The following is a 5382-nucleotide window of genomic DNA, read 5'->3' on the forward strand; positions in this document are numbered from 1 at the left end:
TTTATTTTCGAAAACTACCTTTAAAATTTTCAAATCTTTTTAGTTAATTAGTGGTCCTAGCCTTTAATTTTCTTTTATTCTCTTTTATTCTTTCCAAATCATTTAAATAAAAAAAAAGTAAAACAAAAAATTTTTATTCTAATTTTCCTTTTTATTCCTTAAATTCGAAATCCACTGCCCCTCTATTTCGAATTCCATCTCTTCCTCTACCTTCATTCTTTTTCTTCTTTAGATATCTCACTGGGAGTTCTCTACACTCTAACGTAGAAACTCCAATTCTTTCTCCTTCTTGGTTTTCTTTTTCTTGTTTATGAGCAGGAACAGAGATAAAGCACCTCTCTTTGATCCTGATCCTGAACCTGAGATGACCTTAAGGAAGCACTTACAACAAGCTAAAGCATAGCATTCCGGAGGAAACCTCACAGAGCTTTTCGAACAAGAAGTTTAAAATACAGATATGGCAGCCAATCCTAATGATGGAGGAGACACAAGAAAGGTCCTTGGATTTTACACTGCACCCAATTCTGATTTCTATGGGTGCAGCATCTCCATTCCGGCCATTAATGCCAACAGCTTTGAGTTGAAGCCTCAATTGGTTATGCTAATGCAGCAAAATTGCAAATTTCATGGACTTCCACAAGAAGATCTAAATAAAATCATATATGACTTTCTGCAGATATGTGATACTGTTAAGACCGATGGAGTGGATCCTGAGGTTTACAAGCTTATGCTTTTCTCCTTTGCTGTAAGGAACAGAGCTAGGCTTTGGCTGGATTCTCAACCTAAGGAAAGCCTAGACTCTCAGGAGAAGGTGGTCAACGCATTCTTGACCAAGCTCTTTCCACCTCAAAAGCTGAGCAAGCTTAGGGTGGAAGTTCAAACCTTCAGACAGAAAGAGGGTGAATTCCTCTATGAAGCATGGGAGAGGTACAAGCAACTGATCAGAAGGTGCCCTCCTTACATGATCTCAAACTGGCCCATGCTAGATATCTTCTATGATGGCCTTTCTGAGATGTCTAAGATGTCATTGGACTACTCTGCTGGTGGATCACTCCACTTAAAGAAAACATTTGAAGACGCACATGAACTCATTAAAATAGTTACAAACAACCAATTCATATACACTTCTGAGAGGAACTCTGTGAACAATGGGGTAGCTCAGAAGAAAGGAGTTCTGGAGGTAGACACTCTGAATGCCATATTGGCTCAAAACAAAATTCTGACCTAATAGGTCAATATGATCTCTTCGTATTTGACTGGAATGCAAGTTGCAGCTTACAGCACTCAAGAAGCCTCCTATGACAGAGATATCTATGATCCAGATCAACCCATGATGGAGGAGGTTAACTATATAGGAAATTCCTTAGGGAATTCCAACAATGAGCCTTATGGAAACACCTACAACCCATCATGGAGGAATCATCCCAACTTTTCATGGAGGGATCAACAGAATCCTCAGCAAGGCTTCAACAACAATCAAGGTGGAAGAAACCAGAATAGGTTCAATAACAGACCATTCTCACCTTCTCAGTAAGAGATGGAGACTTCTAAGCAGAGCCTCTCTAACTTAGCTACCATAGCCTCCGATCTCTCTAAGACAACTCACAGTTTCATGATAGAGACTAGGTCCTCCATCAGAAATCTGGAGGTACAAATTGGTCAGCTAAGTAAGAGGATCCCTGAGATCCCTTCTAACACTCTTCCAAGTAACACTGAAGTAAACCCAAGAGAAGAATGCAAAGCCCTCAATATTGGAGCTGAGGCCAAAACTAAAGAGGAGCTTCTGGCATTGAACGCCAGCAAAGGAGTAGCTGGGCGTTCAACACCTATTAGGGAGCAGTCATTGACGTTGAACGCCAACATATGGCACCCAAATTCAGAGAATCCTCTAAAAAAAGGAAAGAAAAAGCAATTGATTTCGCTTTCGAACCTTGGGAAATGAAGAGATTCCTCACCAAAGCTCATCAAGACCACTTCTATGATGTGGTGAAGCACAAAAAGGTGATCCCCAAGGTCCTCTTTAGGCTAAAAAATGATGAGTACCCGGAGATCCAATAAGAAATCTGTAAAAGAGATTGGGAAGTTCTAACCAATCCTATCCCAGAAGTTGGAATCTTGATGGTGCAAGAGTTTTATGCAAATGCGTGGGTCACCAAAAAGCATGATACTAGCATGAACCCAAGCCCCAAGAATTGGTGCACCATGGTCCCAGAGAGACTCTTGGATTTCAGCCCAAAAAGTATAAGAGTGGCGCTCAAATTACTACAAATGAAAAGAGACCCACACTCTTACACAAGAAGGGTCAACACCGACCAAAGGTTGGACCAAGTGCTTGGGGACATTTGTGTGGAAAGAGCACAATGGAGGAGGAATGTGCAAGGCAAGTCATACCAACTAGGTAGGCTTGACCTCAAGCCCGTGGCAAGAGGATGGTTGAGAAACCACTATTTTATGGTTTATCTTATGCTCAATTGAGTGGTTTTTATCAACTCTTTACTCACTTATTCATACAATTCGCATGTTTTACAATTTTCCTTCCTGATTTTGTGCTATGATTGAAAACATGCTTCTTTGATCTTATATTTTCTTATTATTAATCCTCTCTTATTACCATTAGATGCCTTGATATGTGTGTTAAGTGTTTTCAGATATTACAGGGCAGGAATGGCTTGGAGGATGGAAAGGAAGCATGCAAAAGTGGAAGGAATACAAGAAGTTGAAGAAGTTGTTAAGCTGTACAGCCTGACCTCTTCGTACTCAAACGGCTATAACTTTAGCTACAGAGATCCAAACGATGTAGTTCTAGTTGCGTTGGAAAGCTAATATCCAGGGCTTCGATTTGATATATAATATGCCATAGTTGCCCTAATGCTAGGTGAAGCGAACGCGTGCCCCACGCGGCCGCGTCGCAGTGACGAAAATAAGCGTGACAGATTTCTTCTCTAGCGATTTCTGGGCTGTTTTCGACCTAGTTTATGGCCCAGAAAATACAGATTAGAGGCTATAAAGTGGGAGAATCCATTCATTCATAAGGAGGCTTTCATAATTCATAATTTTAGTTTTAGATGTAGTTTTTAGTGAGAGAGGTTCTCTCCTCTCTCTCTTAGGATAGGAATTTAGGACTTCTCTTAGTTTTAGGAGTGACTCTCGATCCCAGGTTCAATGTTTCTTTTTATTTACTTTCTCTTTTATTTGTCTATGAACTTTTCCATGTTACATTTGATATTTCTATTTATTATAATTTGAGGTATTTCCAGATTTATGATTGCTTTATTCTATTTATGATGTCTTCGATTTAATTTAGAATTTTCTCTTTTGGCTTGGGTTAAATAATTGGTAACTCTTGAATTATCAAATAAAGCAGTGATTGAAATTGGCAGATTGCTCTAAAGCTAGTCTTCCCATAGGGATTGACTAGGACTTGAGGATCAAACTAATTATTTCACTTCACTTTCCTTTGCTTTAGTAAAGGTTAACTAAGTGGGGTTAAAATCCAATTCTCATCACAATTGATAAGGATAGGACTTCCAGTTCTAATATCTTGCCAAAAGTTTTATTAGTTATCAATTTATCAATTCTGTAATCTATTTCTCTTGCTTAAAACCTTTTTCAACCCCAAACACTGCTTTTCCATAACCAGTAATAAGAACATACCTCCCTGCAATTCCTTGAGAAGACGACCCGAGGTTTAATACTCGGTTATCAATTTTTAAAGGGGTTTGTTACTTGTGACAACCAAAACATTTGTACGAAGGGATTTCTGTTGGTTTAGAATCTATACTTACAACGCGATTATTTTTATAAAATTCTCTACTAGCAAAAATCCTAACGTCAAAATGGCGCCATTGCCGGGGAATTGCAAACGTGTGCCTTATTATTGGTTACTGTAAATATTTTAAAAAAAATTTTCAGATTTTTATTTTAAAATTTTTTTATCTTATCTTATCTTATTTTTCAAAATTCAAATCTTTTTCAAAAAAAAAATCATATCTTTTTCAAAATCTTATCCTATCTTTTTTCAAAAATTATATCTTTTTCAAAATCTTATCTTATCTTTTTCAAAGTCTTATCTTTTTCAAAATATTTTTTTTGTTAGTTTTTGTTTCTATTTTTTTCTACTACTATGAATTCTCACCCCTCTGGCTTCAAGTTTGATTCCAATGTTATTGTTAGGAATGGACACTATAATGAGACCAGGAATATGCATCAAGGTCAAAGCAATCAAAGATGGACGGAGCCAAGAGGATCTGATCAACCCTTTAGGCAACAACACCTTCCAAGATATCATGGACAAAGACCATTCTGCAATGCATACCAAAATGATAGATATCCTTAACATGACTTTGGACCACCATACTCACAAGCCTCTTTCCACCAAACACCACCATATGACCCTAATCCTTATCCACCATACCATCCACCTTCAGCCAAATCAACCATACACAAAACCGCCACCTCAATATACACCATCTCCTTATCCTTATTAAGATGAACCACCTTTCTACCATGAACCCTTTCTCCTAACAAATGAACTCTCCTATCCACCCCAAACCTCCATGGAGAAAGCATTTGCTGATCTAAACTCTACTATACAAGCCCTCGCCAACCAAATCGGACCACTGAATACCTTCAATATTCAACCCTCAAGCTCCAATGCACTTCCATCTCAACTGCATAATAATCCACCCATCCCATCACCACCATCCATAGAAGAGCACCCACATCTATCAATCCAAGAGCAAGATGATCCCGATTATGCTATTGAAATGGAACAAGAGAGAGAGGATCGTCTTCGTGAATCCATACTTCATAAGGAGCTAGAGGAGGCACTAAAGGTGAAGGTAGAAGAGACCCTTGAAGGTGAAGGAGTAAATGAAGGGAGTTGTCATGGAAAGGTAATCGTCAAGGAGGAACAAGAGTCAAAGGATCATTTCAAGGAAACAGCAGATCAATTTCATGCAACCTGATGCACGAAATTTTAATCCCAATATCAAAATCAAGATTTCTTATGATTTCGTACCACTAACCAGCAAGTGCACTGGGTCGTCCAAGTAATACCTTACGTGAGTAAGGGTCGATCCCACAGAGATTATTGGTTTGAAGCAAGCTATGTTTATTTTATTATTCTTAGTCAGGATATCAATTATAATTATCAGTTTGACTTATTAGAAAAATAAAAGAGTGCGAAATAATTACTTGTTGTGCAGTGATGGAGAATATGTTGGAGTTTTGGAGATGCATTGTCTTCTGAATTCCTGTAATGTAATATTCAACTCAATAGCAAGGTGCAAAGTTCCTTCCATGGCAAGCTCTATGTAGGGTGTCGCCGTTGTCAATGGCTACTTCCCATCCTCTCAGTGAAAATGGTCCAAATGCTATGTC

General features: G+C 38.4%; 1 non-coding gene across 1 annotated transcript; it reads right to left on the minus strand.

Moving 5' to 3' along the window:
• Positions 1–860: 860 nt before the first annotated feature.
• LOC127740780 (small nucleolar RNA R71) lies at positions 861–966 on the minus strand. Its single transcript, XR_008001638.1, has one exon. It is a non-coding gene; the product is annotated as a small nucleolar RNA R71 (small nucleolar RNA).
• Between the last annotated feature and the right edge of the window lie 4416 nt (positions 967–5382).

This window comes from Arachis duranensis, chromosome 7 (assembly GCF_000817695.3).
Source record: "Arachis duranensis cultivar V14167 chromosome 7, aradu.V14167.gnm2.J7QH, whole genome shotgun sequence".
Lineage (NCBI taxonomy): Eukaryota > Viridiplantae > Streptophyta > Magnoliopsida > Fabales > Fabaceae > Arachis > Arachis duranensis.